Raw genomic sequence first — 13,623 nt, forward strand, 5'->3', positions numbered from 1 at the left:
GGGTTGAGAAGCCTTCCCGAGGGCATTGGTGTTGAGCAGAAAGAGAAAGACGAGACGTAAGAACAGTTATTTTAGGCTGCGGCCACCGTGCGGTCTATCCCTGGGAGAGGCCACCTTTAGGCGACAGGCTTCAGCGCCGGAATGTGGAGAGGGCCACAGCGAATGGCCACGGCGAACACCCGGCTAAATACAACCGGGCCCATAGGGCCACCAACCCCAAAATACCCATAAGCCCTACCTGACCGATGGGCTACTTACACCCAGGCATAGTTGCCATAAAGGGAAGATCCCTCTTGTCCCCAAAGTTCCTCATCTTCCCCCTTTAAATATGGTCCCTCCTCTGCTGTCCTGCCCCCCAATCCCTTGCGGTCCCTCCTCTGCTGTCCTGCCCCCCGATCCCTTGCGTCCCTCCTCTGCTGTCCTGCCCCCCAATCCCCTGCCGTCCCTCCTCTGCTGTCTTGCCCCCCAATCCCTTGCGGTCCCTCCTCTGCTGTCCTGCCCCCCAATCCCCTGCCGTCCCTCCTCTGCTGTCCTGCCCCCCAATCCCCTGTGGTCCCTCCTCTGCTGTCCTGCCCCCCAATCCCCTGCCGTCCCTCTTCTGCTGTCCTGCCCCCCAATCCCCTGCGGTCCCTCCTCTGCTGTCCTGCCCCCCAATCCCCTGCCGTCCCTCCTCTGCTGTCCTGCCCCCCCAATCCCTTGTGGTGTGTTCAGTAAAACTTCTGTCTCCTTGGTTCTACCTCAGGTGAACCTACGACCCCCTGGGCAAACCGGCTTCCACCCGACTGTCACCCCACATCTGGGGACCCCCGTCCATGGAGACACACACCACATGCCTGACGGGCGCTATTTGCCCAAAGCACATTTTTGCAGAGCCTCCTGGGATATGTTGGAACTCCAGAACAGCCCCCAGCAGTTAACCATTTCCAGGGAAGAAAAGAAGGCAAAAACGAGCAGCCACCCTCAGGCCAGGAGGTTGCCTTGATGGCATCAGGGACGATCCATCAGCCCCCGCGCTGGTTCCAACGTGCAGACTGGCCCCGCACGTTCTTGAGTTACCAGTGCAGGATCTAACCCCCTTCGAGCGCTCAGATCCCAGACCAGTGGGAGCCAGTGGGCTGATGGCCCCAAACCCTGGCCAGCCCGGGGCCAGCCCAGGGGCCAGCCCGGGGCGATGGCCTTCACCCCAATTCCCGGCTGCACGCTCTATGGCGCAAGCCCCTTCCTGCACATGCATCATCCTTGGTTGAGCACGTGCCCCTGTTTGTCGTTTGAGGAGACACTGCTCTGGGACAGTTCCCCCGTGTTCTCCTTCGCTTGTTCCAAGAACGGCCTTCCTTGTCCTATTCTTGGGCTTGGTTGTTGTGCCTTCTGGCTTGAGGAGGCGAACCCAGCTTCGGGTAACGTCAGGACTCGGCCGTGCTTCTCAGGAGGGGAGAGAGCGAGCCGGGCTGGCGCTGCTCTCTGGGAGATGTAGACGGGGGCAGTCCTGGCCGGCAGGAGCCGAGGATACCTCTGCAGAGGGGACCGGGGCCCAGCACGGGGTCTCCTCGCCTGTAGGGTGATGGTGCGGGGACCTTGGGCCTCTTGTGACAATGGGGACACATAGGCAGCTCTTCTTACAGGGTAAGAGCTAGCGAAGCCCTTAACAATACTGTTCACCATGCCTCGCGATATTGTTTTTTAGATATCGTAGAATACTCATGCAGTAGAATATTTTATTCGGGCATTGGAGTAATTTATTCTTCCTCTCCTCTGCAGACGCACAGATACCAGAGCTCCGGTGCCTTCCTTAAATGGGTGTAGGATGTTACATTGTGCAAAAGGCTCTCGGCACGAGATCACCCCGCACCGGGTGCCTCCCCAGGGGTTACCGACTTAACCCCTCTGCCCCATAATTTCCTCTTCTGGGACACCAGGTCGATGGTTTGTAAATGACGTGGTAAAGGTGAGGCCCCCCAGTAAACGCTGGCCAGCCTCCCAAGCCCGCCTCCGTCGCACGGGTTCTCGGCTTTACTTCAGATGTTTGCACGTAGGGCCGGTTGGTCTGGTTGATAGAAGATACCCGCTCGAGCCTCAGAACGTGCCAAGGAGTGAAAAGGGAAGAAGACAGCTGGGCCACGTACGGGACAGATAAACAGACTGGGAATGGGCCCATATGCAATGTAGTGCGTCTCTGTTTTCCCCTTCTGCTTCCTTCCCGGCAGGATTTCCAGGCACACGGCACTCTGGGTACACGTAGCATCTTCCTGTGTTCTCTCCCGCGGTAGGTACAGTCGAAAACCTTGTACCCGGAGATTCCATGACCAGACCCACTCACAGAGCTTGCATATCTTAATTCCAAAAGAACATAAGGACTTTTTATTTTTTTTTTTTTAATGTTTATTTTTGAGAGCAAGAGAGAGAGAGAGAGAGAGTGCGAGCAGGGGAGGGGCAGAGAGAGAGGAAGACACAGACCCGGAAGAAGGATCCAGGCTCCGAGCGGTCAGCACAGAGCCCGACACGGGGCTCGAACCCACGGACCTCGAAATCATGATCTGAGCTGATGTCGGACGCTCAACCAACTGAGCCACCCAGGCGTCCCAAGGACTTTTTAAAAGATATTTTAAAGTATATAAAGTATACTTAAAGTGTATAAGACAAACGTATATCATATGAGAAATCGTCAGAGTAAGAAATAAATAGACTTAAAAGAACCATGACTTAGAAAAGTGTTTCCTGGGCCGCCTGGGTGGCTTGGTCAGTTAAATATATGACTTTGGTCATATATTTATGATATTTGGTGATATATCATATTTATGATATTTATGATATGTGGTGATATATCATATTTATGATATTTATGATATTTGGTCATATATCACGGTTTGTGAGTTCGAGCCCCTCATCGGGCTCTGTGCTGACAGCCTGGAGCCTGCTCGGGATCCTCTGTCCCCCTCTATCTCTGCCCCTCCCCTGTTGGCCTGCCTCTCTCTCTCTCAAAATAAGGACACATTAAAAAAAAAAGGAAAAGTGTTTCCCATACAGAACCTGTGAATCAATCGCATTTGTAGGAACGTGTAAGAGAAAAGCTACAGAATACCCTTAATATTTAGTGAGAAAGTGGTGAGAGATTGTATCACTCTTCCACCAAAAATTAACTTTCCACGCCCACTCACTTGAAAACCACTTAAGGGCGCCTGGGTGGCTCAGTTGGTTAAGTGTCCAATTCTTGATTCCGGCTCAGGTCAGGATCTCACGGTTTGTGGGTTTGAGCCCTGAGTCTGGCTCCATGCTGACAGTGCGGAGCCTGCTTGGGATTCTCTCTCTCCTCCTCTCTCTGCCCCTCTCCCACTCCCACTATCGCCCACTCTGTCTCAAATAAACATTTAAAATAAGCAAATAAAGAAATATTTAAAAGCAAATCACTTAAACTCCTATGGCGTTATTTATTTATTTATTTTGAGAGGGAGAGAGAGCGCACAAGAGAGTACAAGTGAGGGAGAGGGTCAGAGGGAGAGAGAGAGAATTTCAAGCCTGGTCCACGCTCAGTGCGGAGCCCCACTCGGGCGGGACTCAATCCCGTGACCCTGGGATCATGACCCCAGCCCAAATCAAGAGTCTGACGCTCAACTGGCAGAGCCCCCCAGATGCCCTCCCCACCCCCCCCCCCAAGACGTTATGTTTAATAAAAGTTTTATTTACCAGGATATTCTTGTTAACATCTGCAGGAAGGAAGGGAGCAAGGCTCCGGTGTCCTCAGCTTGTGCTTCTAGCCTTTCCTTGATAGTCTTTTCTTTTGTTCTCCTTCCAGAAGATGAAGAACAGGTTCCAACCACAGGTGCTGGTCCAAGGTTCTGCCTCGTTCTAGAGTAGAGGGCCTCGCACCCCACCAGGAGGGATGCAGCCTCCCACTCCCGAGAGCAGACGGTGGTGCACCCAGCACAGCCCACAGGGGCCAAGAGGACTTCTAAGGACCACCCGGGGAACAGGATATGCTGGGACTCCAGGAAGCAGGAGAAGACCTGGGGGGATCTGGGGGCCCCTGTAATTCCTTCCTTCCTTCACTAGTTCAATAAATATGCGCTGAGCACCTCAGGGCGCCAACCTCTGTCCTGGGCCTTTGGGACGCGTCGTACACAGAACAGGCAAAGACTGTGGCCCGCGTGGACCTTATGTGCTGCGGGAGGGAGGTGTGCCCCAGAGAGAGACAGGGGACGGTGGATTGCAAAGAGAATGAGGGACTCATCTGTATGGTTTATTATAAAGTGTAAGCGCTGTGGAGGGAAAGGAAGAGGGAAGGAAAGGAGGGAGGGACAGGGGATAATAGGAGGGGGTAGGGGAGAGTGAGGAGGGAGGGAAAGGGTTAGAGGAAGTAAAGGAAGAGGGAGGGAGGGGAGAGTAAGAAGGAAGGGAGAGGGGTGAGGGGCAGGGGTGGGGAGGAGGAAGTAGGGGGAGCAGGGAGAGGGAGGGAGGGGGGAAATTGAGGAAGTTGGGAAGAGAGGTTGCAACACAAAATGGCAGGGGAGCCTCAGGGTCTGGGGGCTCCTGGGCAGGGTGGGGAGGGGGCTGGCTGGGTGGGACTGGAAACAGAGAGAGGCACCCTCTGAGCAGGGCCTGTGAGAAGTGAGGGGGTGACGTGTGGGTGTCGTCACAGGGGCAGGTCCAGAGGGAGCGGAAGAAGTCCCCATTGTGACCGCCATGTTGAATTGGAGGTGTCCCATTGGGGGCAGAGGCCGCAGGGTCTCCGTGTTGGGAGCTGAGGCAGAGACGGCTGGGCTGAGCTGGTGACTCCTGCTCACTGATGGGATACTTCAAGGCCACCTTCTTCAAGGTTCTGGGAGAGCCCCACAGGACGGACCGAGTACCACTTGGAGCCGGCATCTCCTGGGCTTGAGGCCCGAGGACAGAGGGAAACCGGGGCAGGGGTGGAAGACAGTCCGGAGAAAAGAGACCGGAGGTGGGATGGTCAGCCCTGGATCAAATGCTACCGAGGGCTCAGGTCAGGCGGGAGCCCCCAGACTCCATTCTGGGGCGCCGAGCCAAAAGTGATTTTCATAACCTTGACTGTCCTTCCCTGGGTTGTGCAAGCCCGTCCCCAGGGTCCACACGTGGTTTCCATCAAGGGACTCCATCAGGCTCAATGTCCCATGTGGTGACAACAGGTCCTCAAGGATAGGAACTTAGTTATTTAGCCTCCACCTTCAAGTACAAAGTGCCCCGGCCCAAGGTTATCACCAAGAGCTGGAAAAATAAAAACATTGCAGCCGTCACTTGCCGGAAAGGTGAGTTCACCACCCAATGGCGACATTCGGAAATAGAAAGCAGCCAGCCTCCAGCCTTCCAGAACCAGTAGGGCAAGATTGTTTCCATTTCGTGACTGGAACGCTACTGTTCCCTGCCCTTGTAAAGTACAGACGCATTAGAGGATTTTCTTTCAAAACCAAAGAAAAACTTCACTTACGTGGACATGCTCTAAAAATATTGATGAAGGAAAAGCCCTCAAATTCTTTCTGAAGTTCCTGCAGGATCCAGGACTGGGGTGCAGCAACCCCTTCGCTTAGTATGGGGCAAGCTCCTTGTTCTCCGAGTCTCAGTGGCCTGGGGGTGCTTGTAAACTGGGGGTGCTGATGCTCACTGCCCACAGCTGCTTAGGGAGTAGATGACAGAAAGCGTGTAAGAGCCTGGCTTATGGCCACTGATAAATAATGGAGATTGGCCACCTTTAAACTCGAGTCCCAAGAAGATAAACTTTTTTTTTTAAGAAGATAAACTTCTCCCAGAGGGCTCGTCCCCCAAACCCCCAGGAAGCCCCAAAGTCCCAAAGTCCAGTCCTAATGGCAAGCAGCAGGTCTGCCTGCTGGAACCGAACCCCCACTGTCCCAAGTGACCCAAGGGAGGGATGTCCAGGTGAGAGCCCCAGGTGCCCGGGTCTCTGGGAGCGGCCACTCTGGCCCCTTTCTCTGCATCAGGCAAGAGTATGGGGGGGCCTTTGCTGGAGATTGGATGGCTGAAGGGAGCAGCTGTGTACCCCGTTGGCTTGTCATTCAAATCCTGTGACTATGGTTTAAAAACGAATACTTGCCATCCCGCTGTGTAAACAGGCCTCCATCCTGCTCTTTGCAGGAAGCATAACTTTCCTGTGACTTTCTTGTTGGCTCTGGACTCGGCCCCCACCCACCTGAGGGGAAAGAGCCCCAACCTTCCAGAAAAACCAGCAAACGAACCCCACCCACCATAACTGACCCAACCCAGCCCTGGTCAGCCAGGCTCCAACCCCACCCTCTTCTCCCAGGGCTTCCGGAAGGTGGCTCCTTCCACAGGACCAGGCCCGCACACGCCCAGAAGGGTACATTGAAAGAGTTTCTGGTAACTTTTTTTTTTTTTTTTAAAGTAAGCTCTATGCCCAACATGGGGCCTGAACTCATGACCCGGAGGCCAAGAGTTGTATGCTCTACCGACTGAGCCAGTGGGTTCCCCAAGTTTCTGGTAATTTTTCACAATGACATCACTGAAATCCTAGGTTTTTAAATTAAAAAAATTTTTTAAATATGGTTTGACCTATGTTTCCCTATCATCATCAATAACAATAACTGTAACGGGGAGCTTGGGTGGCTCAGTTGGGTACGCGTGTGACTTCGGCTCAGGTCGTGATCTCACTGCTTGTGAGTTCGAGCCCCGCGTCGGGCTCTGTGCTGATGGCTCAGAGCCTGGAGCCTGCTTCGGATTCTGTGTCTCCCTCTCTCTCTCTCTGCCCCTCCCCTGCTCACACTCTGTCTCTCTAAAATGAAAAAAAAAAACATTAAAAAATTTTTTTTAAATAAACAAAATAAAATAACAGCTAAAGCGCTTAAAATGTGCCAGCTCCGTGTGAGATGATCGGCATGTGTTGTGTCTTAATTTCCCAGTGTCCAACGAAATAGGCTTTATCTCCCCCCTCACAGACGGGGAAGGCCGTGTCAGGAGGCAAAACAGATTCAGAATTCAGTCCCAGTGTGACCGGGGTGGTGTCCCTCCCTCTTCAGATAACCTTCCCCACCCTCCCGGCCACCAGCCCCATCCGGCCCCGCCCCACCCAGGCCAGACTTAGGCCTCTTCCTCCTCCTTCCCCCATTTTTCACCCCCGTCCCGCCCAATTAGGAGAGCTAGGTGAAACTTCCAGCAGTTTGGTTCTCCACCAGCCTCTTGTTTCAAGAATTCTTTCTCAACCGTCACACGACTCACGTCTTCTGGTCATATTATCCACAGCTGTCCAGATTCAACCGCAAGCTCAACGCTACTCCCCTCCCTCCCGCAGGAAGGACAGAATCTGGGACCGATCTCTTTTTACCTTGGGTGGGCTCTGCGCCTGTCTCCCGCCACTCAGTATTCGACAGAGGAGCCCCTGTCGTGGGGCACACGGTGCAAACAATTTCCTGTGTATCTTTGGAATTCCCAAGTGCCTTTTGAAATCACCCCACCCGGACGTTGGTGAACCCTTGTGGTCTGACGTCTCCAGCTCAAGGAACTCTCGTTGGTCTCTTCACCTCCGCCAGCTTCCTTCTCCCTGGACTTCTGCAAAGTCAAAGACAAGATCTGGTGGGTTTCCCTCGGTCGTAAATACTGCCTTTCGTGGCTCTCCCTCCCCGGCCCTTTTGCTCTGGGGTTGTAACAATTCCCCAAGTTACGAGAGTTATGTTGACCGGCTCATCTAGCACAACGGGCTTCAGCTCTCTCCTTTCTGCCTGCTGCTGTCCCTGCTCAGCTTTTCATTTCTTCTCAAACATTATGCCTCTTTCTCCGAAAACTCTTCTTGGAGCTCCAAGTGCTCATTCTTTTCAAAACAGTAAAATCTCGGGGCGCCTGGGTGGCTCAGTCGGTTGAGCGTCCGACTTCGGCTCGGGTCACGATCTTGCAGTTCTTGAGTTCGTGCTCTGCGTCGGGCTCTGTGCTGACGGCTCAGAGCCTCGAGCCTGCTTCACATTCTGTGTCTCCCTCTCTCTCCGCCCCTCCCCTGCTCATGCTCTGTCTCTCAAAAATAAACATTAAAAGAAATTTTTAAAAAATAACAAAAAAGTAATAAACACAGTAAAATCTCTTCTTTCCTTCATGTAATAGGTTCTGAGACTTCCCTGAGGGGGAAACAATGTTAGCTCAAAATTAGCTCAGGAAGTATTGGCTCGATGGCCCTCTTTCAGCCAGACTCTCCTCGTGAGTCTGGGAGCTTCTCATTGTCTGCGCACATAAGCAAACGCTAAGACGGATGCAACTGGGGGGCCAGCCTGGACTCTCTCTGTAACCAGTGGGGGTCTCCAGGGGAGGGCTGAGAATGAACCTGGGGGTGGGGTGAGCTGACATGCTTCTCCTTGGAAATGGTGCAGAGACAGCATGGAGACAGGTGGGCAACGGCTAAGAGCGGCTGCCATTTTGAGCCCAGCGGGTGGTCCTGAGCCCTTGACTCTGCAGGCAAAGGCTGCCGGCCACCCTGTGCGCAGCACTCCGATGGGACTTCTGCTGTTTCTAATGAGTGCTCCCATAGCTGCTCCAGATCTGCCCACCCACCCTTCCAGCTTCCCTCTGCTGATGGGACTCCAGGCGTGTCTCTAAGAGGTCACAGGGAAACACCAAGAGAAGCTCTTGGCAGGGGCCAGACAAGCTTGGGCCTTTCGGGGCTGCCCCAGCCTCCCTCCCCCTCCTTTTTGTTATGGGATCCCCACGTGACCTGCAGCCCTGTCCTCTCCCCTCTGGGTCCTGGCTGTTCACTAAGGGACCTGCCAGACCAGGAGTTGTACCCCCATCCCCCAGCAGGCAGCCCACAGGGGCAAGCAGGTCAGACGTTAGGCTTGGCTACTTTAGGTACAGGGAGGGTCCTGCCTCTTTGTGGTCTAGGGGACCACCTGCCTTCTCCTCTGACCCTGCCCGGACCACCCACCGTGAGCCGTCATACCCTGAGTTTGTTGGTTGGGGATGGGCTTCTGTACCCCGACCTTGAGGGCGTGGTTTCCAGGCCATGTTACTTCTCCTTCCAGTGGAGATGACCCAGATCTGACTGACACTGGATCAGCCAGGGGCTCTGAAACCCCGCCGAGCTCAAGACCCTGGGAGCGGGGTGGGGGGTTGGGGGGAGGGGTGCAGAGACGTGCCTGCCTCTTCTCCTCACCTTCTTCCTTGTTTGTCTCCTTCACTGCCTCCCTTCTGCACTCCTATTCTGTGCTCCAACAAACTCATAAATCCACACAGAGGACAGTCCCGTTCTCCAAATGGCCCCTGTCCAAACAGATGCTCGAATTTGTCTTCCTCCAGACTTTCACCGGGAAAGGGACGCAAAGAGGCTTTCAGAAGCTGACCAAAACAAATACGACACAGTAAAGAGGACGTGCTTGCAGCCGAACGAGTCGTCTGTGGCCACCAACCCGCTTCTGATTCCGCCACTCGGGGACTCCGCCTGCCTTGGTGTTAATATCAGTGAATCGCGATGATGTAAAATTCCAAGTACGCAGGAGAGCTGTGAACTCCGGAAGGATGCTAACTCTGGCAAAGAGGATTCCCGCTCCCCCCACCCCCACTGTCCCCCCACCCAGCATCACCTGTGGGATCCCAACCAAACCCCAGTCTCCAGAATGAGGACTGGAAGCGGTTCCCAGAACAATGGGAAGGACGGAGCTGTGTGGTTACAGGGAGGGAACAAGGCCATTCTGACCAAGCCCTGGAGCTGAGGAAGGCTGACAGCTCGGGTAGGCACCCCCCAGATCCCAGAAACACACAACCCGGGGGCAAGTCTTAACATCCAAGACATGTTCAGGGAAGGTAAACGTTGACTGATTCCTACCCAGCGAGTATGCCCACATAGGTTGTTCTGTGCCGTTGACTCTCACGATGGTCAAATACACACCTGAGCAGAAAGAACCATCGTTTCGTGAACCACAAAGAGAAAGATATGTTACCATTACCCCATGACATGAGGCTTTCTTATCACTTAGGGGTTTTGTTTTGTATCTTTGAAAGAGGTTTATAGTCCTACTTGGCCATTCCTGTGTGAACATAAAATACAGGTGAAATAGACTGGTGAGTTATTCCTTTCTTTAAATTTTTTTTTTTTAAATTTTTTTTTTTTCAACGTTTATTTATTTTTGGGACAGAGAGAGACAGAGCATGAACGGGGTAGGGGCAGAGAGAGAGGGAGACACAGAATCGGAAACAGGCTCCAGGCTCTGAGCCATCAGCCCAGAGCCCGACGCGGGGCTCGAACTCACGGACCGCGAGATCGTGACCTGGCTGAAGTCGGACGCTTAACCGACTGCGCCACCCAGGCGCCCCATCCTTTCTTTAAATTTTTAAGTGTTTATTCACTTATTTTGGGAGAGAGAGAGAAAGAGCTTGAGCAGGGGAGGGGCAGAGAGAGAGACAGAGAGAGACAGAGAATCCCAAGCAGGCTCCACGCTGTCAGCACAGAGCCCGACGCAGGGCTCGAACTCACGAACCGTGAGATCATCACCTGAGCTGAAACCAAGAGTCAGACACTTGACCTACCGAGTCACCCAGGCGCCCCAGGATAGTTGGTATTTAAAGGGAAGCCTAGGGGCGCCTGGGTGGCGCAGTCGGTTAAGCGTCCAGCTTCAGCCAGGTCACAATCTCGCGGTCCATGAGTTCGAGCCCCGCGTCGGGCTCTGGGCTGATGGCTCAGAGCCTGGAGCCTGTTTCCGATTCTGTGTCTCCCTCTCTCTCTGTCCCTCCCCCGTTCATGCTCTGTCTCTCTCTGTCCCAAAAATAAATAAAAACGTTGAAAAAAAAAATTAAAAAAAAAATAAATAAATAAAGGGAAGCCTAACGTGAGTCTTATTTCCTCCTGTGCTAAAATGTGCCTGTTTCGTCCCTTTGAGAAGGGAACCTCGTCCAGGTAGAAGAACCCAGGCTTCGGTGGCCGGTGAAGGCTTCAGATCCAGCTCATCGTTGTCTGCTGGGATCTAAGGCAGATCCTCAGCGCCCCCCACTGCGGCACGGGCACAGGACGCCTGCCCCGGAGCGACAGAGGACGCAGTCAGCGCCCAGGACGCAGTGGGACCTCAGCGCCGCTGTCCTTCGCTGTCCCTCCGAAACGGGGACATCTGCCCTGCCTGCTTCTCACTGTGCAAGAGTCACATCGCTGCGAAAACTTAGCAGCAGTGAGTGGGCACTGAGCACACGGAAGGAGCCACTGTGCACCTGTCTGGACAGCGCTGGTGAGTCCTACCCTCTCCACGCTAAATGCTAACTGCTCCCTCTCTGTGCCCCTTGTCCCCTCCTCATGGATTCTTGCAGCAGCCTCCTAATCGGTCCCTCTGTCTCCGGGCTCACCACCACGCATCTCTCCTCCACCTGAGCTGGAGTCGTGTTTCCAAAAAGAAAATGTATTTGTGGTGTGACCTTGCTAACCTGTCATCTCTGATGGAAGGGGCTATTTGTCCCACGTGGCTCCAGCTCTGATGTGGTCAGTGGCACAAAGGACGGCTCAGCATGTCTGTTAAACGAGCCACGGGGATGCCGTCTGCAGGATCACCTGGCCCTCCTCACCTTCTGTACGCTCCCCGGCCCAGTGTTCTGGGGTCTTCTCCAGCTAGACCATCCTGTGGTCTCTCAGAAAGGTCACATGATAAGGAGCACAGGCTGTGAGGTCTCCAAAATCTGAATCCCACTTTCACCACTCAGCAGTCAAATATCAACTCTGGGGGCGCCTGGGAGGCTCAGTTGGTTGAGCTGCTGACTCTTGATTTTGGCTCAGGTCACGATCCCAGGGGCGTGGGTGGGAGCCCCGTGTTGGGCTCTGCGCTGGGCCCGGAGCCTGCTTTAGATTCTCTCTCTCCTTCTGCCCCTCTCCCCTGCTCGCACGATCTCTCAAAAAAAAAAAAAAAAAAAAGAAAGAAAAAGAAAAAAACCCACACAGAAAACATATCAACTCTGCCTCAGTATCTCATTTGTAAAATGAGAATGATCATGGTGCCTGCTAACAGTTATTATTAGGAGTATGTATTTCACTGAGAGGACTGGCATGTTTTCTACCAACCGATACTATTTTGAAATAAATCTCGTTTCATTCATAAATATTGCAGCATGTCTGATCTAAATAATATCTGTTAAACACACACACACACACACACACTCTCAATGCCATTACTCTAAAAATATTACTCTAAAATACTCTAAAAATATCAGTAATAGTTCCATAACATCATCCAACCAGTGTTCAAATTTCTCTAATTGCCTTACAAGTAACTTTTCCTTTTTGTTTAGTCATGAGCCAAAGAAGATCCCTGTGCTGCAAATGACTGATAAGGGTCTTGGGACTCTTTTGATCTATAACAAGACTTGGCAAACTTTCTGCAGAGGGTTAGACGGTAAACATGTGAGCCTTCGAAGCCACATGGTCTCTGTAGCAACTGCTGAAACAGACAGACACGGCTACGTTTCAATAAAGTTTTATTCACAAAAACAGGCAGCAGGGCTGAATTGGTCCCCCGGATGTCATGTGCCAACCCGTGATGTAGAGGCTTAATCAGATTCGGGTTCGATTTTCCGGCGAGAACATTTCACTGGTAGCATTGTGGACTTCCACGAGGAAGCACGGAATGCTGGGTGGTCCCTCTGCTTTGTCTGTGAAGTTCTCAGCCAGGGATGCTCAGTGCCCAGATCCATTAACCCGTTAAGGGCTGCTCAGTGACAGTGTTCCAAGCCCATCATCTTTCTTCTTCGTGTATCAGCTGCAAACCTTCTATGAAGAGAAGTTTCCCCTCACCAATTATTTGGTTATACTGAGGTGTACTTTGTACAGGAAAGTCAAGACAATAGATGTGCGATTCTTTTCCCTTCTCTGCCAGTTTTTTTTTTAAGTTTATTTATTTATTTTTTGAGAGAGAGAGGAGAGAGATTGAGAGAGAGGCAGAGAGAGAGGGAGAGAAAGAATCCCAAGCAGGCTCCATGCTGTCAGCACAGAGCCCGACCCAGGGCTTGGTCCCATGAACCCTGAGGTCATGACCTGAGGTGAAGTCAAGAGTCAGATGCAGGTCGCCTGGGTGGCTCAGTCAGTTAAGAGTCCAACTCTTGGCTTCGGCTCAGGTCATGATCTCATGGTCCCTGGGTTTGAGCCCTGCATCAGGCTCTGCGTGGACAGTGCATAGCTTCCTTGGGATTATCTCTCTCTCTCTCTCTCTCTCTCTCTCCCTTCCCCTGCTTGTGCTTTCTCTCTCAAAATAAATAAATAAACTTAAAAAAAATCCCCCCCCCCAAATCCCCCCCCCGACTGAGCCACCCAGGAGCCCCTCTCTGCCAGTTTTTGAAAATAACACATTGGGGCTCCTTAGCATGCTTCCAAAAGAATCAATGTACTTTTTCAAAGAACATTATGATCGAATAGGTTTCAAGATAATTGAAGTGTTTTGAGCCATTGCAGTTACCACTTCGAATGCTGTTTGAATCATCCAGGCTCTGCCTTAGCTCTGGACAGAGCCTCCAGAGCCTTTGGTTACATCCTTGCTTCCTGGTAAGACAAGACGCTCCAGGGTCACGATGCTCAGTTTCGTCCCCAGACCTGGGATCAGCCTTCTCTGGGGAGCCACCGTTTGCTTTACGGGGAGGGGGTGGGGGATGTGATATTTAGAAGCCCTAATGTAGGCACTACAGATGTTCATCGTATGT

The sequence above is a fragment of the Puma concolor genome, chromosome C2 (genome assembly GCF_028749965.1).
Source record: "Puma concolor isolate L17-30 chromosome C2, mPumCon1.1.hap2, whole genome shotgun sequence".
Taxonomy (NCBI): domain Eukaryota; kingdom Metazoa; phylum Chordata; class Mammalia; order Carnivora; family Felidae; genus Puma; species Puma concolor.